Genomic DNA, 20,900 nt, shown 5'->3' with positions numbered 1-20,900 from the left:
GGAAAAGGAAGCTGGCAACTCTAGGGTCTCGTGTTGTTTCAGTTAACCTAGAACCCAGTTCCTTCAAGAAACTGGTGGCACTCTTATCCAAGGCGCCGAGTGTCTCAGAAGCAATATGGACTAAATTGAAGTGGTGATCCAGTTCTCTCTACTTATGGAATTTGGCTGATTCCCTGTGAGTGGCAGCACCACCCGGTTGTGCAACACTGAAGTCAATGTAGGTGTTAGCCAGGGTTGATACGCATGTGTAGTCCCACACCAACTGCTTGCCATTCTTCCAGGGGTTCACTGTGATACCATCTGGGCGACCAATAAGAGCATCAGAGTTACGTAATGGGGCTCTCTTTCAGCTGGGCATCTAGCTGTGGTGAGGTGCCTACTGATGATGTCGTTAACTTCACTGTGCCTCGAGTGCCATCCCCCTGTGCTTTGGCAGCGTAGGCCATGGTGGCCGTACCTGTCGTCCACCACCACACTGCAAATACATCTATATTTGGTGTGGATTGGGGTAGCAAGGCGCAGGGCCACAGCAATTCGTAGGACGTGTGGTGTGAGACGCGTGCCAGTTGCCGACATTGGGGTTGCTTACAGGAAATCTCCTGCATGTGGTGCTGCTACTGCTGTGAGGCGAGCAATATTGTGTTGTGTTGTTGCAGCACCCAGGCACTCTGCAGCAACTTGGTCTACAATGGGGCCCTCCCAGCTGGATTGCTTGTGGGTTTTTGATGGGTGGTAGTTGAGGTGATGGGCCTGCACGAAAGGCCCACTCATTGGCACAGCGTATAAAATTGGGATCGTGTACACCTGCCAGCTGATGTAAGTATGCAGGTAGAATTTCCTTCACAAGGTCGTCAGATGCCGAGGAGGAGAGGAAGGATGGTACAGCAATTTGCGTTGCTTTATAGATTACCGTCAAAGTGCCGTCAGGGAGGTGGCTCAAATAGCCTCGGCTATCACCTCTTTTTGTACAGTCACTGATGGTCGAGTGGTTAAGGCCTTCTGGTCACCAGTTGCATAGTGCTCCTGGCAGTATGGGTTCGAGTCACTTCTGGGGTGGGGAGTTTTCAGTTTTATATATATATATATATATATATATATATATATATATATATATATATATATATATATATATATATATATATATATATATATATATATATATATATGTCGTACCTAGTAGCCAGAACGCACTTCTCAGCCTACTATGCAAGGCCCGATTTGCCTAATAAGCCAAGTTTTCATGAATTAATGCTTTTTCGACTACCTAACCTACCTAACCTAACCTAACCTAACTTTTTCGGCTACCTAACCTAACCTATAAAGATAGGTTAGGTTAGGTTAGGTAGGGTTGGTTAGGTTCGGACATATATCTACGTTAATTTTAACTCCAATAAAAAATAATTGACCTCATGCATAATGAAATGGATAGCTTTATCATTTCATAAGAAAAAAAATTGAGAAAATATATTAATTCAGAAAAACTTGGCTTATTAGGCAAATCGGGCCTTGCATAGTAGGCCGAGAAGTGCATTCTGGCTACTAGGTACGACATATATATATATATATATATATATATATATATATATATATATATATATATATATATTATATATATATATATAAATGTTGTTGAATATGACCGAAAAGGTAAGATTAATAATTCTAACAAGAATCTTCTTAATATTTCTAATGTTTTTCTTCACTGTCGGTGGTAATAAAAATAACAATTCTCCGAAATTCATTTTTTAATTGTCTGATGCCTGAACGCGTTTCGTAATTCGTATTACATTTTCAAAGGCTTAATTTACACACAAATTCTTCATACTTATACTCTATTGGATGAGGTGATATGGTACAAAAGTTTTGGGTGAGGTGACAAACACACAACAGAACACGAAATAATGGGTATAAATTGGATAAATGAACATATGAATGGAAGTAACTGCAGAAGGCCTATTGGCTCATATTTCCTCTTGCTGCTTCCATATTGGTTCGGGGTCTTGAAGTGGGTAGAATATAGTTGTGCATTAATTGGCTGTTGATTGCTGGTGTCGACTTCTTAATGTGTAGTGCCTCGCAGATATCAAGCCGCCTGCTATTGCTGTATCTATCGATGATTTCCGTGTTTTTTGTTAAGACTTCTCTGGTGATGGTCTGGTTGTGGGAAGAGATTATATGTTCCTTAATGGAGCCTTGTTGCTTATGCATCGTTAATCGCCTGGAAAGAGATGTTGTTGTCTTGCCTATATACTGAATTCTTTGAGGCTTACAGTCCCCAAGTGGGCATTTGAAGGCATAGACGACATTGGTCTCTTTTAAAGCGTTCTGCTTTGTGTCTGGAGAGTTTCTCATGAGTAGGTTGGCCGTTTTCTTGGTTTTATAGTAAATCGTCAATTGTATCTTCTGATTTTTGTCTGTAGGGATAACGTTTCTATTAACAATATCTTTCAGGACCCTTTCCTCCGTTTTATGAGCTGTGGAAAAGAAGTTCCTGTAAAATAGTCTAATAGGGGGTACAGGTGTTGTGTTAGTTGTCTCTTCAGAGGTTGCATGGCGTTTCACCTTCCTTCTTATGATGTCTTCAACGAAACCATTGGAGAAGCCGTTGTTGACTAGGACCTGCCTTACCCTACAGAGTTCTTCATCGACTTGCTTCCATCCTGAGCTGTGGCTGAGAGCACGGTCGACATAAGCGTTAACGACACTCCTCTTGTACCTGTCTGGGCAGTCACTGTTGGCATTGAGGCACATTCCTATGTTTGTTTCCTTAGTGTAGACTGCAGTGTGGAAACCTCCGCTCCTTTCCATGACTGTTACATCTAGAAAGGGCAGCTTCCCATTATTCTCCATCTCGTAAGTGAAACTCAACACAGAATTCCGCTCAAATGCCTCCTTCAGCTGCTGCAGACATCTGGCATCAGGTACCTGCATAAAAATGCAGGTACTTATCTTCTGCAGCAAGAGAAAGTATGGGCCAAAAGGCCTTTTGCAGTTACTTCCATTCTTATGTTCTCATATCCAAGTTATACCCATTGTTTCGTGTTCTGTTTTGTGGTTGTCACATGTTTGTTCACCTCACCCAAAACTTTTCTACCATATCAACTCACCCAATAGAGTATAAGTACGATTAATTTGTGTGTAAATTAAGTTTTTGAAAATGAAATAAGCAATGATGAAACCCGTTCAGGCATCAGACCATAAATCAAAATTAATTTTGGAGAATTGATATTTCCAATACCACCGACAGTGAAAAACAACATAAGAAATATTGAGAAAATTCGTGTTAGAATTACTAATCTTACTTTTTTGGTCATATTAAATGTGTGTGTGTGTGTGTGTGTGTGTGTGTGTGTGTGTGTGTGTGTGTGTGTGTGTGTGTTTGTAGTTTAGCCTGTATCTTTTTCCCACATATAAGAGGCATATTTCCCTATCTGTACATATGTAGAAGAAGTTTTGTTGATTTTATAACACTTTAAGGGATGTAAGATACTGCAGTTAGAATTAATTTCGATATTTAGTTTAATTGATGGAGTCGTCTCCTAGCCTCAGCTCATCAAATATGGCGGTGCAGCTTGCAAGTGAGGAAAGCTTTCCCGCTGGAGGTGGACCCCCAGTGCATGCTGGGCACAGTGTCAGGTGTGGTGTGATTGGTCGTCGGCGAGGGCTTGGCCAAGTTGACCAATGGTGTCGTGCCCAAGGCGTTTCGTAGCATGACGCCAGGCGCCCTGCAGAGTAAGGCGGGAAATCTGTCACTCACTAGAAAGGGTCCTGCTGAGCGGTGCGCTCAAGCGATTACCCATTCTGAAGAGGTATATGCCTCCAGAGAGTATAAATTTTATCAGCTACCTTGTTGCTGTTTAAGATTCGCTACCTGGAACAAAAAGTTCCAAGTAGCACGGGCTATGGTGAGCCCATCTATATCAGTTACCGTGTGCTAATGAAGGAGGCAGCCTGTCGACTCCCGAGGGAGTACGAGGAAGAACTGAATGGTGTGAAGAAGGCACCTAAGGCACAGTGACGACAGCGATCCTGGGGGTAACTTTGTGAGGCGGCGCAGGGGGGTTGTGGTTCAACCCGCGGTCCAGACACGATGGTGGGGATTAGTTGAGAATACTTGGTAACAGTCCTGGTCCGGTGGAAGTTCAACAACCGCTTACATGGGAGAAGAATTCGTGTGACAACGCTACATGTGACGCGGTGGGCCAGTACATGGAAGTGTATTAGTGTGGATAGACCAGGCGACATCAGTTTCCACTTAACATCTAGTGAGGAATATTTCGTGGAGTGAGCGGCGTCAAGGGAGAAGTATATGTAAGGGTCGGTGCCAGGTGAGGAGTTATTCACCTACTAGAGGACATCTGAGTCTCACCTGCCGTGCGGTGTAGATGTGTCGCCTGACCACTCCGGTAGTTTGGGGTGGTTGCCGTTTTTGCCGGCAGGGGGTGTGGGTGTCTCTACCCTCCCTGCTGTTCCTGGTGGAGTGGACGTGGCACTTTTGCGATGGGCGGCCATCTTCCAGCTATCGTGAGGGTGAACTCCATAGGTTTGGAGTTTACTGGCCGAGCAGGTTACCCTCTTGTAGACTTGGTCTTGAGTGACATGCTCAGGGTCCCAGCCCAGGACATCTACGGTGTCGAGCTGGTCACTGCTCGCCGTGTGATCAAAAAGTTCGTGGGTGAGGCAGTGTACTGTGATTTTCTCGGACGGTACGAGGGGCGTACTTTGCAGCTGCAGGACGGCAACGGGTCTGTGGCTATTTCAGACCGCAGTGGTGCTGCGACATATGTGAGTGTCCATGGCGCCCCCATGGAGTTTACTGAGACTCTCCTCCGGCGTTTCTTCCCGAGGTACGGCTCCGTCATCAGTGTGCGGATGCACTCCCTGTCTCTGGGAAGTATTCGGGTGTGAAGACCAACATTCGTATCCTCAGGATGCGACTGAGGTCGGACATTCCGTCCTCTGTCCGGCTTTTAGGGTACTATGTGCGGGTGTTTTATGCCCGATAACCCCGAACTTGTTTCCGGTGTGGCATGTTGGGGCATCAGGCTGCCGGGTGCACTGCTGATCCGGTTGCTCCCATAAATTTGTTCCGTGAAGAGGATTTCCTGCCGCTCAATCTGGAGGAGGACTCCGGGGGGTGAGGAGGTGAGCATCCCGTTCGCTGCTGAGGCTCCCCCAGCGTCGCCCAACGTTCCCTCGGTTGTCGCAGACCCTCCTCCGGATGTTGCGGTGCCGTCGGATGATAATCTTGCTCCTGTCTCTGGCCCTGCTGCTCCCGTGGGCCTTCCTGGTGCTCCCTGTGAGGCATCACCATCTGCTCCCTCGTCTTCGGCTGCTGCGCCTGGCCCTGCATCCTCACCTCGGGTCCTGGCTGTGCTGGGTGCTGGGATGGCTGCAGAGCCTCCTGCTGTGTGTGGTCCGGTTCCCCATGTGGTGGAGGCTGCTGCCGTTATGCATCGGACGGTGGTTCGTCCGGCTAGTGGTGCCCGTGTTTCTGGGTCCACGTCCGGCTCTGACGATCTCCAGCCGGAGCTCAAACGTTCCAGGTGTTCGTCGTCCGCCTGGGCCGATGTTGGGGAATTTAGTGACCGTGGATCTTCGGGTGTTGATCCAGATACGTCGATGGCCTTGTGGTTAGTGGTGGCAGAGGTCCATGTGCCTGCTGACGATGGTGTCCATGTCTCGGGTGGGCCTTCTGCTCCTTCTCCACCGGAGGACTCTCCGCGGTGGGGAGTGGTGGCCTCCGCTGCTAGGGATGGTGGAGATGCTGGTGCTGGAAGTTGCCTGGTGGTGACCTTACAGAAGGATGCGTGCCGCTCGGGTTCCTGGAAGTCGTCCGGTGGTGTGCCCGTGGCCGCTGGTGCCCCGGTGGTGGTGCACTCTATCCGGATCCCTCCTCCAAGGGTGCACGTTGGGAACCTGGGGAACGTGTTCCCAGCGTCTCTGATGCCGTCGGGTCACGGGTCGGGGATTGCTGCGTTACCAATATTCGAGGAGCTGCGGGACTTTCATAATGATATGATTCCCTCGGTGTCGGAGCGTGTGCCGATCACTCACCTCCGGAGTGATACCATCTGGATTCCCTGTTTGTGGGTGTTTGTTGCCAAGGTTCTGGATGACATGGCGTCCCTGGTGGATGGTCCAAGCCCTTGGAAGTTGTTGCTCTGGGAGGCGTTCAATGTACGGTTCCCTCGGGACATGTTACCGGGCAAGTTTGTCCGGTGATATCCTACTTCTGTGCTTATTCTTGTACTGTGCCATTCTGGCTGTTTGTTTGCCCTTTTGTAGTTTGTGCCCGTGCCTCTCACTTTGTTTAGGGGCGAGGCAGGTGGTTTGGTGTGAGTGTTTTTATTCATGTGTTTGTTTTTGTGTTATTATTTTGTCCTGTGTGTTCCATTTATACTTTACGTGTTTCTGCTGTGCTGTTTTTGTTGTTCATACTGATGTTACTCATATAATGTTTTATAATGTACTATGTTTTATTGTTTTGCTTGCATTTTTTAATTTGTTTTTTGTTTTGCGTCTTTGTTCTCATGTATACCTTGTTGCCTTCTCTTGTTTTAACAATTGTTTGCTGAGCTGTCGGTCCTTCTGGCCAGCGGTTTCTTGTTTTGTTTTGTTTTATTTAGCTTGTTTTATTGTATTTATTGTATTTTCCTTGCATGCTTGCATGTAAAAAATAAAAAAAAAAATGAAAAAAAAACTAGAGGACATCTCAACGTCGTGGACTAGTAAAGAGCTACACTGCACGCCTACGACCTGGCAAATCTACTATCTATAAGGTAGTTAAATTGCCCTCCCATTCCCCCCCCCCCCCCCTTGTGATAGGAAAGGTGTTATATAAAAATATGGCGATAATTGGAAACTACGTGATGAGAGACCGGACATAAAGCAATATTACATTAATAATTATTTTGGTGTTAGTGATTATGTTTTCATGAGTTGATTAAATAGTGATTTAAAGACTATGTGCTATTGAAGAAACGTTATATGCTCATATTGACATGATATAAGTTTTGGTTAAGAGATGAACTGAAACGGTGAACTGTTGCTAGATATTGTGATTAATTTCAAGAGTGTTGCCATCGAACTGATTTAGAGAGATTTTACAGACCAGTACAGTGTAGCGTATTGTGAGGAAACAAATCTTATTTTATTACCGTTTCTTTCCTCCTCTTTATTTCTGTTGTGTTGTTGTGAGGTTTACTGTGCACCACAATACTGTTAAACAAGCACTAGACTGGGAGAGGTGACATCCCACGGTGTTGGAATTATTATTTGACCGCAGAAGGAGGAGAGTCAAGTTAACGACCTTGCGCCAGATTCACGAAGCAGTTACGCAAGTACTTACAGAGGTGTACATCTTTCCTCAATCTTTGACGGCTTTGGTTACATTTATTAAACAGTTTACAAGCATGAAAAATTTCCAATCAACTGTTGTTATTGTTATAAACAGCCTCCTGGTGCTTCGGAACTCATTAACTGTTTAAGTATTGTAAACAAAGCCGCCAAAGATTGAGAAAAGATGTACAGGTTTGTAAGTGCTTGCTTAACTGCTTCGTGAATCTGGCCCCTTTTGATTAACCTTATGGGCAGGCAACTCGACCTGGGGTAAACCTCGATTTTCCGTGTCCACGGACACCCCAGCAAGGAACTAGGGAGTGGTAGAGTTACCTCACTGTGGGGTGCAAAGGTTGAGTTCAGTGGGATCTCTGCTCTGCAGTTCGACTGAGGTGATCCCCAGAGATGAACAGTGGTACCTAGTAATTGCACATCAATAGCTGTAGTGAGTAACTGTCGTGAAATTGTGCACCAAAGCTATTGATGTGTTGGAGTACCACACAAGATTTAAAAGTCCCACAGCTACATAGGGTCTACATTAGCTTCCTCAGGGCTCTTGTAAACAGACGCCATGGCCGTGGGAGAGAATCAGTAATAGCGAGAATCCGACTTAGATACAAATATCCATGGATATTCAGAATGGAAACAACAGTTGAGCAGCGGAGTTGCAGAATCTGTGATAAGAGTGACGGACACTGCCTTGACCACTACCTAAGACAATGTGCACACCCGAGAGACATTAGAAATGTGTGTAGAATAATAAACCTCACATTTTTTTAGTTTGGAAAGCACTATTTGTCAACTATTGATACCGTTCTTAGAAGATTCCCCCATTTTGCACCCACAAGATAACGTAACATTTTAAGGGTTGACAGAAGTTATTTCTTTGTTTAAAGAGCTGTTCACTTGTGACAGTTAAGCAAGTTCCAGCTGTGTCTGGGTACAAGTGACCGGATGAACAACCCAGCGGGTTTACTGTCTATTGGTGAGTGTTGTACAGGCTGTTATGGCGGTGTGTCCACTCACAGGATGAGTGGCGCTGCCCAATACTGTCACTATGGCGGTGTGTCCACTCACAGGATGAGTGACGCTGCCCAATACTGTCACTATGGCGGTGTGTCCACTCACAGGATGAGTGGCGCTGCCCAATACTGTCACTATGGCGGTGTGTCCACTCACAGGATGAGTGACGCTGCCCAATACTGTCACTATGGCGGTGTGTCCACTCACAGGATGAGTGGCGCTGCCCAATACTGTCACTATGGCGGTGTGTCCACTCACAGGATGAGTGGCGCTGCCCAATACTGTCACTATGGCGGTGTGTCTACTCACAGGATGAGTGGCGCTGCCCAATAAACTCGCCCCTTGGGCAAAATTTAATTTAAATTTAAATGAGTGAAGGAGGGGAGGCAGCGTTGGCTGTGTGTGTGTGGAGACCTCTGTTGCTGTCTGAACTTACTATACCAACTTAGTGGTTCGTTATGAACAAAACATGCAGATACTTATATATAACGTCTGTATTTAGTGAATAACAACGAAAACAGTTTGATTGGAAGAGGAATGTTGGCGAGTGAGCTGTTGTTGAAGGAGGGAAGGAGGTGGCACTGGTGTGTGGCGGCCACTCCTCGTTGTTTTGACACCATACCAACTTAGTGGTTCACTATGGTGAACAAAACATGCAGATACTTATATATAACATGTGTATATAGTGTAATAACAGCCTGACTATTTGTTTATTGTTTTATGAATGTAATAATTGAATCACTAATATGCACACCATAATTTTAAGCCTAGCGATGATTCACACATTTTATTATATAAATATATTACATTACTGAATAATATTACTGCAAAAAACTAAGGAAAAATCAGATACATTGAAATAATTAGGTAATAATATTTTTGTTCAACTCCCTCCTGACAGCTCTGGCAGAGCTCACCTGCCTCTGATGCTTGCTCTGTCACCGCCTCAATTTTGCCAGACGTCCTCGCCCTATTGCAGCCAAAATACGTCTCCTACGATTTTACTTTTTATTTTTCCTGTGGTCGGGGAACACAAATGAACACTTTTATAAGAGGATTTTTTTTGTTATATTTCTTGCGCCTGGGTGTGGTGCAAGCTATAATCACAAGAGCAGCGCAGGGGTTAGGGAGGTGAGTAGGGCCCCATTGGTGAGGAGCTCTAGAGAAGGGTGCTGCAACACTTCAGAGTGGACACCGTCGACCCCGCTAGAGGAACATCGACTCCTCTTAAGCCAGAGTACACCGAAGAGTAATTGGCGACTCTGTCGGCATACACAGTGGGCCAAGACCCATAACAATATTATTATTATTATAATATATATATATATATATATATATATATATATATATATATATATATATATATATATATATATATATACATATATATTAGTATATTTTGGTAGCAGTCTTTCCTGTAGACATATATTATTAAATATGACCGAAAAAGTAAGATTAATAATTCTAACACGAATTTTCTCAATCTTTCGTACATTTCTTTTCACTGTTGGTGGTAATTCAAAAATCAATTCTCCAAAATTCATTTTTATTTCTAGTCTGAGTGAGGTGGATGGGGTATTAATAGGGTATTAATTTCATCAACACAAGACAGAACACGAAACAATGGGTATTGAATGGAAGTGATTGTAGAAAGCCTATTGGTCCATATTTCTTGATGCTTCTATATTGGAGCGGAGTCTTGAGGTGGGTAGAATATAGTTGTGCATTAGTTGGCTGTTGATTGCTGGTGTTGACTTTTTAATGTGTAGTGCCTCGCAAACGTCAAGCCGTCTGCTATCGCTGTATCTATCGATGATTTCTGTGTTGTTTACAAGGATTTCTCTGGCGATGGTTTGGTTGTGGGAAGAGATTATATGTTCCTTAATGGAGCCCTGTTGCTTATGCATCGTTAAACGCCTAGAAAGAGATGTTGTTGTCTTGCCTATATACTGGTTTTTTTGGAGCTTACAATCCCCAAGAGGGCATTTGAAGGCATAGACGACGTTGGTCTCTTTTAAAGCGTTCTGCTTTGTGTCTGGAGAGTTTCTCATGAGTAGGCTGGCCGTTTATCTGGTTTTATAGTAAATCGTCAGTTGTATCCTCTGATTTTTGTCTGTAGGGATAACGTTTCTATTAACAATATCTTTCAGGACCCTTTCCTCCGTTTTATGAGCTGTGGAAAAGAAGTTCCTGTAAAATAGTCTAATAGGGGGTATAGGTGTTGTGTTAGTTGTCTCTTCAGAGGTTGCATGGCGTTTCACTTTCCTTCTTATGATGTCTTCGATGAAACCATTGGAGAAGCCGTTGTTGACTAGGACCTGCCTTACCCAACGCCATGCAACCTCTGAAGAGACAACTTTTTCTAGGTGGTTATCATGTCTCCCCTTACTCTTCTGTTTTCCAGGGATGTGAGGTTCAGCTCCTTTAGCCTTTCCTCGTAGCTCAATCATCTCAGTTCCGGGACGAGTCTGGTGGCATACCGCTGAATCTTCTCTAACTTTGTCTTGTGTTTAACTAGGTATGGACTCCAGACTGGAGCTGCATACTCCAGGATTGGTCTTACATAAGTGGTATACAGGGTTCTGAAAGATTTCTTACACAAGTTTCTGAAGGCAGTTCTTATGTTGGCCAGTCTAGCATATGCCGCTGATGATATTCTTTTGATGTGGGCCTCTGGGGACAGGTTCGGTGTGATATCAACCCCCAGATCCTTCTCTCTATTTGATTCTTGCAGGATTTCCCCTCCCAGATGATACCTTGTGTTCAGCCTCCTGCTCCCTTCGCCTAATTTCATCACCTTACACTTTCCCGAGTTGAACTTTAGCAGCCATTTTCTAGACCATTCCTCCAGTTTATCCAGGTCATCCTGTAGTCTCTGTCTATCTTCATCCGTCTTGATTCTTCTCATAATTTTTGCATCATCAGCAAACATCGAGAGGAATGAGTCTATACCCTCTGGAAGATCGTTCACATATATTAGAAACAGGATGGGTCCAAGTACTGAGCCCTGTGGGACTCCGCTGGTGACATCTCGCCACTCTGATGTCTCCCCTCTAACCGTTACTCGCTGTTTCCTGTTGCTTAAGTACTCCCTTATCCACTGGAGCACCTTCCCTTTTACTCCTGCCTGTTGCTCCAACTTTTTTAACAGCCTTTTATGGGGTACTGTGTCAAAGGCTTTTTGGCAATCCAGGAAAATGCAGTCGGCCCACCCTTCTCTTTCCTGCCTAATTTTCGTTGCCTGGTCATAAAATTCTATTAAACCTGTGAGGCACGATTTACCATCTCTGAACCCATGTTGGTGGTGCGTTACAAAGTTATTTCCCTCCAGATGCTCTGCGAGCCTTTTCCTCACGATCTTCTCCAGCACCTTGTATGGTATACAAGTTAAGGAAACTGGCCTGTAATTCAGTGCCTCTTGCCTGACACCCTTTTTGTATATTGGGACCACGTTAGCTGTCTTCCAACTTTCTGGTAAGTCTCCTGCTTCCAGTGACCTGTTATACACCATAGAGAGTGGCACACTTAGTGCTTCTGCACCTTCCTTTAGTATCCATGGTGAGATTCTATCAGGCCCAACAGCCTTTGTCACATCCAGCTCCAGCAGACACCTTTTGACCTCATCACTGGTGAGGTCAAATTCCTCCAAGGTTGCTTGGTTTGCCACTTCCTCATTTAGTGCAGGGGCTTCTCCTTGTTCTATTGTGAAGACCTCGTGGAATCTCTTGTTGAGTTCTTCACACACCTCCTTGTCATTCTCTGTGTATCTGTTCTCCCCTTTCCGCAGCTTCATCACTTGTTCCTTCACTGCTGTTTTCCTCCTGATGTGGCTGTGGAGCAGCTTTGTTGGCTTTACTTGCGATGTCATTTTCAAACTGTCTCTCTGCTTCCCTCCTCACTCTGATGTACTCATTTCTGGCCCTCTGGTATCTCTCCCTGCTCTCTGGTGTTCTGTTATTTCTGTAGTTTCTCCATGTTCTTTTACTCAGTTGTTTTGCTACCTTACATTCCTGGTTGAACCATGGGTTTTTCTGTTGTTTTTCGTTTTTCTCCTTTTGGACGGGGATAAACCTGTCTGCAGCTTCCTGGCACTTTTGGGTGACAAAATCCATCATGACCTGCACATTCTTGTCTCTAAGTTCTGTTTCCCATGGTATTCCCCTGAGGAAGTTCCTCATCTCGTCATATTTTCCTCTTCGGTAATTCAGTCTTTTCCCCTCCACTCCCATCCTTGGATAGGTTATCCCTACCTCCACCAAGTACTCAAAGGTCAGTACACTGTGGTCACATTCCTATGGAGGTTTCAACTTTGACTTCCCTTATTTCTGACTCATTCAGGGTGAATATCAAGTCGAGTCTAGCTGGTTCATCATTGCCTCTCACTCTTGTGGGTTCCTTGATATGCTGGCTCAGAAAATTCCTTGTTGCCACTTCCAAGAGATTAGCTCGCCACGTATCTGCACCACCATGTGGGTCCCCATTCTCCCAGTCTATCTTTCCATGGTTGAAATCACCCATGATTATGAGTCTTGTACCATTCCTGCAGGCAACTGAAGCTGCTCTCTCTATTATATTAATGGTTGCCATGTTGTAAATGACTGCCACTATTATCTTAGGTTCACCCATTGTTATAGTTCCTGTTATGTAATCTCTGAATCCGCCACAGCCCGGAATTTCCATCTCATCAAAACTCCAGTCCTTCCTTATCAGCAGGCCCACTCCTCCACCTCCTCTCCCTTCCCTCTCTTTCCTTACTATATAGTAGTCCTTTGGAAGCTCAGCATCTGTTATGACTCCTGACAATTTTGTTTCCGTGAGTCCTATTACATCTGGGTTTTCTTCTTGCACCCTTTCTGCCAGTTCACTTGCTTTATTGGTAATCCCATCAATGTTTGAGTACATTACCTTGAAGCTCACTTTCTTACATCCAATTTCACTCACACTCCCTACAAGTGTAGGAGGTTGTTCTATGGTCATTGCTACTTGGGTAGGCTCATCCTCCTGTGAGGCAGTTGCCAGGGGTTCAGGGGGAGGTGGAGTGGGGGGTGGAGGGCTTAGGTCTTCCTCAGGCCTGCTTGGGGCAGGAAGAAGTCCTGAGGGTGAGGGAGCAGGGATTGCTTGGGGAGAGGGCATGCCCTCCTGCGGTGTAGTTGACAGGGGTTTGGAGGGAGGTGGAGTGGGGGATAGAGGGCTTTGGTCTTGCTCAGGCCTGCGGGCAGGGAGAAGACCAGGGGCTGGGAAAGCAGGGGCTACTTGGGGTAAGGGGAGGGGGAGGATTTGGGTTTCATGATGGGCATTATGCAGGGGCAAGGAAGGGTTTGTGCTGGGGGGTAGGGAGGGCCCTATTGGGTGGTGGGCTGGGGTGTTGCATTCCCCCCTGGGGTTCCTGGGTTGCTGGATTGGGGTCCCCACTCCCCTCTGGGATTGCTGGGTTGGAGGCTGAGGTTCCCTGGCTCTCTTCCCTCTCCTTGCGCCTTTTCCTTGCATCTGCTGTCCTTACTATCTCGTCTCTGGTCATGTCCCTCTGAACATATACCTCTTTGTAGTTCCTTGCATGCCTCAGTTTGCTCTTCCTTACTAGGATGTCCTCTTTGATGTCCTCGCTCTTGAATACTACCTTGATCAATCTCTTTTTGTCTCTGTTGTACTGGCCAATCCGGAAAAACTGTTCTATGTCTCGTTCAGCCCCTTCCATTCCTATCTCCTTTAATATCCCTGCCACTGCAGCTTTGTCTTTAGTCCTCGTTTCCTCCCTTGTGGAGCCCTCTTGTTCCTTCACACCTACCACTACAACAGCTCTTTTCCTTTCCATTAGCTGGCTTGTGCATCTAGCTGCCTCCTGTGAGGTTACTGCTTTCATTACAACTTCCTTGACTGTGGACATTGCTCCTGGGCTCTTGAGCATTTCAGCAAAGGTTGGGCCAATTGTAGGGGTCCCTGCCAATGCTACATCTCCTGGCACCTGGGGGTTGGTCCCCTGGGCCAGAGTCTGATGAGGGCCTGTTTTTAGGCTTTTTATCTCCTCTTGTGCTGCACTTAGTTCTATCTGCAGCTTACATATAGTTTCCCTCAGGTCCTTCAATTCCCCACTGACTTCCTTCCATGCCTTAGCAATCATCTCCATGAATGACTCGTCCAGTCCCTCTCCTCCAGCTTCATTCTGTTGTCTTACCATCCCGCTTGACCTGTGTGTGTGTGTGTACTCACCTAGTTGTACTCACCTAGTTGTGTCTGCAGGATCGAGCATTGACTCTTGGATCCCGCCTTTCGAGCATCGGTTGTTTACAGCAATGACTCCTGTCCTATTTCCCTATCATACCTGGTTTTAAAATTATGAATAGTATTTGCTTCCACAACCTGTTCCTGAAGTGCATTCCATTTCCCCACTACTCTCACGCTAAAAGAAAACTTCCTAACATCTCTGTGACTCATCTGAGTTTCAAACCTGTACGGTACTGTATCAAAGGCTTTTTGTGTGTGTGTGTGTGTGTGTGTGTGTGTGTGTGTGTGTGTGTGTGTGTGTGTGTGTGTGTGTGTGTGTGTGTCTGTGTGTGCGTGTGTGTGCGTGTGTGTCCGTGTGTGTCTTTGTGTGCGTGCGTGTGCGTGTGTGTGTGTGTGTGCGTGCGTGCGTGTGCGTGCGTGTGCGTGCGTGTGTGTGTGTGTGTGTGTGTGTGTGTGTGTGTGTGTGTGTACTCACCTAGTTGTACTCACCTAGTTGTGCTTGCGGGGGTTGAGCTCTGGCTCTTTGGTCCCGCCTCTCAACTGTCAATCAACAGGTGTACAGGTTCCTGAGCCTATTGGGCTCTATCATATCTACACTTGAAACTGTGTATGGAGTCAGCCTCCACCACATCACTTCCTAATGCATTCCATTTGTCAACCACTCTGACACTAAAAAAGTTCTTTCTAATATCTCTGTGGCTCATTTGGGCACTCAGTTTCCACCATTGTCCTTTAGTGCGTGTGCCCCTTGTGTTAAACAGCCTGTCTTTATCAACCCTGTCAATTCCCTTGAGGATCTTGAATGTGGTGATCATGTACCCCCTAACTCTTCTGTCTTCCAACGAAGTGAGGTTTAATTCCCGTAGTCTTTCCTCGTAGCTCATACCTCTCAGCTCGGGTACTAGTCTGGTGGCAAACCTTTGAACCTTTTCCATTTTAGTCTTATGCTTGACTAGATATGGACTCCATGCTGGTGCCGCATACTCCAGGATTGGTCTGACATATGTGGTATATAATGTTCTGAAAGATTCCTTACACAAGTTTCTAAAGGCCATTCTTATGTTAGCCAACCTGGCATATGCTGCTGCTGTTATCCTCTTGATATGAGCATCAGGGGACAGGTCTGGCGTGATATCAACCCCCAGGTCTTTCTCTCGGACTCTTGAAGTATTTCATCTCCCAAGTGATACCTTGTATCTGGTCTCCTGCTGCCTACCCCTATCTTCATTACATTACATTTGCTTGGATTAAACTCTAACAGCCATTTGTTCGACCATTCCTGCAGCTTGTCCAGGTCTTCTTGAAGCCTCAAGCTGTCCTCCTCTGTCTTAATCCTTCTCATAATTTTGGCGTCGTCAGCAAACATTGAGAGGAATGAGTCTATACCCTCTGGGAGATCATTTACGTATATCAGAAACAGGATAGGTCCAAGTACAGAGCCCTGTGGGACTCCACTGGTGACTTCACGCCAGTCTGAGGTCTCACCCCTCACTGTAACTCTCTGCTTCCTATTGTTTAGGTACTCCCTTATCCACTGGAGCGCCCTACCAGTTACTCCTGCCTGTTTCTCTAGCTTATGCATCAATCTTTTATGGGGTACTGTGTCAAAGGCTTTCCGACAGTCCAAAAAAATGCACTCCGCCCACCCTTCTCTTTCTTGTTTAATCTTTGTCACCTGATCGTAGAATTCTATCAATCCTGTAAGGCAAGATTTACACTCCCTGAACCCATGTTGATGGGTTGTCACGAAGTCTCTTCTCTCCAGATGTGTTACTAGGTTTTTTCTCACAATCTTTTCCATCACCTTGCATGGTATACAAGTTAAGGACACTGGCCTGTAGTTCAGTGCCTCTTGTCTGTCACCCTTTTTGTATATTGGTACTACATTAGCAGTCTTCCATATTTCTGGTAGGTCCCCCGTTTCCAGTGACCTACTATACACTATGGAGAGTGGTAGGCAAAGTGCTCCTGCGCACTCTTTCAATACCCATGGCGAGATTCCATCCGGCCCAACAGCTTTTCTCACATCCAGCTCCAATAGGTGCTTCTTGACCTCATCTCTTGTAATTTCGAACCTATCCAAGCTCACCTGGTTTGCTGCCACCTCTTCTAGCGCCGCAACATCTCCCTGTTCTATTGTAAAGACCTCCTGGAACTTTTTGTTGAGTTCTTCACACACCTCTTTGTCATTCTCTGTGTACCTGTCCTCGCCCACCCTAAGTTTCATCACCTGTTCCTTCACTGTTGTCTTCCTCCTGATGTGACTGTGTAGTAGCTTGGGTTCGGTCTTGGCTTTATTAGGTATATCATTTTCATACCTTTTCTCAGCTGCTCTTCTCACACTGACATACTCGTTCCTGGTTCTCTGGTATCTCTCTCTACTTTCTGGTGTTCTGTTATTACGGAAGTTCCTCCATGCCCTTTTGTTCTGCTCCTTTGCTTTTATACATTCCTTATTAAACCACGGATTCTTCCTTTGCTTCTCTGTTTTTTCCTGTCGGGCTGGGACAAACCTGCTTACAGCCTCCTGACATTTTTGGGCGACATAGTCCATCATGTCTTGTACGGACTTGGTTCCGAGTTCAGTGTCCCAATGTATATCCCATAGGAATTTATTCATTTCCTCATAGTTTCCCTTTCGGTACTCCAGCCCTTTGGTTCCCAGTTCTTTTTTGGGGGTGATAATTCCCAGCTCAACCAGGTACTCAAAGCTCAATACACTATGATCACTCATTTCCAAGGGGGCTTCCAACTTAACTTCCCTTATATCCGACTCATTTAGGGTAAATATCAGATCAAGCAAGGCTGGTTCATCCCCTCCTCTCATTCTGTGTGTGTGTGTGTGTGTGTATGTGTTTACTAGTTGTGTTTTTGCGGGGGTTGAGCTTTGCTCTTTCGGCCCGCCTCTCAACTGTCAATCAACTATTTACTAACTACTTTTTTTTTTTTCCACACCACACACACACACCCCAGGAAGCAGCCCGTGACAGCTGACTAACTCCCAGGTACCTATTTACTGCTAGGTAACAGGGGCACTTAGGGTGAAAGAAACTTTGCCCATTTGTTTCTGCCTCGTGCGGGAATCGAACCCGCGCCACAGAATTACGAGTCCTGCGCGCTATCCACCAGGATACGAGGCCCCCATGTGTGTGTGTGTGTGTGTGTGTGTGTGTGTGTGTATGTGTGTGTGTGTGTGTGTGTGTGTGTGTGTGTGTGTGTGTGTGTGTTTATTGTGGAGGTGGCACGGTGGAGGGGGGTTAACTGGTGGAGGGATGGAGGGAGAGGGAGAGAGAGAGGGAGTGAAAGGGAGAGGAGGAGTGAAGGGGAGTGAGAGGGAGGGAGAGTGAGGGAGAGTGAGGGAGAGAGGGAAGTAGGCAGAGAGGAAGAGAGGAAGGAGGGCAATCAGGTGGGTGAGGTATGGAGGGTCAGTCCCTGGGGTGAGAGGTGAGGTTGGCGGTAGGCTGGTTTGTGCGTGCGTGTGCGTGTGTGTTTACACTGGCGTGTTATGGTTAGGATGGGGGGGGGGGGTAGATCTTGTCAGTGGAGGTGTAATGTAACACACAGGTGTGAGAAACTAGTACCAAGCTGAGGCTCTTGAGCTTCTTTTTCGTATTTTAATTAACTTATGTTCAAAGCTAATTACTATATAAAAAACACTGTACACCTTGTATGACTGACTTTGAGAGGCACTCACCTCCGAGTAAGCATCCCACAGCACAATTAGGTGATTTATGAAGCGATGTCCGCCTTAATTGTTGACGTCCCCGCCAGAGGTCCTCCCACGTGGTGGTCCAAGCTCTTCCCTTCTCAGGCCTCTGGTGCCACCGTCTTGCCACAATCTCGTTATTTTTCAATTTTTTTTCTTATCCAACGTTATAAGAATTCACTGTGTTGCGTTATCACTGCATTGCTGTATCCTTCATATGACCAAAAACTATGTTTTGGGCTCACTGGTACGTAAATATCCCGAGAATATCGAAGTAATTCGCAGACCGCCGTCCTACCCTTGTCGTTCCCTGACCACCGTCCTGTGTCACTCCGTCCTGAGTGTGTGTGTGTGTGTGTGTGTGTGTGTGTGTGTGTGTCTTGTGTGTCTTGTGTTATTTTGTTTTGGTAGGGATGCGAGTCTTATTTTCCTCGGCGTCACCCCTTTTATATGAAAGGAACCGTCGGAAATGCATCCGAGGTGCCGTGTGGTTTGTCGCCTCCTCGTTGGTTGGCATGTTGGACTGCCACTTGGTGGGCCAGGGTTCGATGCTTCATAGGAGGGGAGGAAGGGAATTATCAAGTTAATTTGTTTAAATATAACTTGCGTGTTCTTGCAAGTGTGTGTGATATTATATATATAATTGGGAAACAAAGTGTCTTTTTCCATTATAGCGATAAAATATATTGGCACAATTTATAGCACAAAACTAGGATAATGAGAAGACAAGGACTAATATACTCAAACCATGACATGAACTTGTGTACATCTTTCACATCCTCCCGCCAATCACACACCGAAACTACGACGTTGGTACAACGTTCGAACAAGTTTTAACACCACCTAACCAGTTATAACAACCAATATAGCAAGTTGTAACAACGTTCTAATACGTCATAAACACGTTAAGCCAAGATGTAACAAAGCTGCTACAACTTGTAATAAAGTTATTTCAAGTTGTAACAAATGGAAAAATAGAGACAGTTTCGGTTTGTGTTTCCAGGGCTCAGCTATCTTTCTTAAATAACATGTTTGGCAGCCATCACGGATTATAATCACTCCACATTTAGAGCTCCTGAAACACTGATCTGACTTTAGTATGACTCAAAATCTGTCCATAAACCAATTTTTTTAACAGTAGTTCCACAATAGATTGAAATATCCAACTGTGGGTCTCTACCTGTTCTGACATATCGATTTATTCTGTTCTGACGACCTGCTATTCCATTAAATGACACCAATTTTCAAGTTGTATTTCATCTGACATTTGTAGAAAAGATGGAGTTGCCTGTAATTAGTGACTGCCTGAAGGAAAAAAAGTCAAATTTTTTAGAAAGATCATCTCATTCAGACACAAGGACATCATTCGTTTGTGAATGATTTCTTCAAGTGTAGGTGTGGACATGAGGCCAGGTAGGATATTGCAGTGAATGCAAGGATGGACACCCAAGATACATCTTCAACATTTTCTCAATTTGTAATTAAGCTTAACAAGGTCTGCATTTTATAGGTCCCATACTTCATACCCATACAAAAGTTTGTTAAATAAATTCTCTCTACTACGTGTCAACCTAACTAAATTCTCTCATAATATTTGTTTCAAGTCTCTAATAGCATCAGAAAAATTGACACAGTATCATTGTTATAATACGCTACAAATGCTTTTCAAGAATGTCTCTGCCTTGTAATTAGAAGCAACGTCAGCCCATTCAGCAAGACTGACCGTTACGTTGTATTGAACACTATACTCCCACGTACTGCTGTAGCATCTATTGCAGTTATCCACAGCATCTCTGATTAGTGCGTTTTTAATTATCAGAGAAAAGCGCCAAGCCATTACGACTTTATAGTACTTGGAAGGGGTCAGGATATTTGGGATGGGACGGAGGGAAGGAATGGTGCCCAACCACTTGGACGCTCGGGGATTGAACGCCGACCTGCATGAAGCGAGACCGTCGCTCTACCGTCCAGTCAAAGTGATTGGGTTAGGAAGAACTATATTTTACAATTAGTCAGTTAATTAGCAGACCACCCAATGATTCAGATATATTTTCCTGAACAGATTTACTCATATATATACTTTGATTTTCATTTTAATCTTCGTTAGTATCGTTAAGTGGCATTCCTCTATGTTATGCCTCATATTATAGAATTAAGCGCACAGTTGCTGCCTCATTTATATATGCAATTAATTTATTACATATAAAAATAGGTTAATAGATAATCGTATAAGGAGATTCATTCTACAACATGTCTACTGTATTGTGGTTATATCTTCCTGTAAGGTTGTATGCATCTGATGGGCTACTGAAGCTTCCCCTCTGGTACCTCATGGAAGCAAAGTCTCTCACTTTAACCCCTGAATATTCATGGTTCTCGGAGAAGCTAATGCAGGCCAGGGGGAAGATGAGACGGAATGGGAAAAACTGCTATACGGCTTGATTTTAGGCATTTTTCTTGTCAGCCAGCGAGCACAACCTTGACATGACATTGGAAATGTGTGGTAGTGATCTTTTATACTCGTGTGCACTTTGCGAATTGCTTGGTGGTAACCACATGAGGTCTTGAGATGGCAACATGCAGTGTAACCATGTGTGGTCTTGTGAAG

General features: G+C 45.1%; 1 protein-coding gene across 1 annotated transcript in view; it reads left to right on the top strand.

The window, feature by feature from the left end:
• LOC123759848 (uncharacterized) overlaps nt 1-20,900 on the top strand; it is a 210,735-nt gene that overhangs the window by 137,716 nt on the left and 52,119 nt on the right. The gene's annotated exons all lie outside the window — the stretch shown is intronic.

This window comes from Procambarus clarkii, chromosome 8 (assembly GCF_040958095.1).
Source record: "Procambarus clarkii isolate CNS0578487 chromosome 8, FALCON_Pclarkii_2.0, whole genome shotgun sequence".
NCBI lineage: Eukaryota > Metazoa > Arthropoda > Malacostraca > Decapoda > Cambaridae > Procambarus > Procambarus clarkii.
This window is presented reverse-complemented; position numbering and strand designations above follow the sequence as displayed.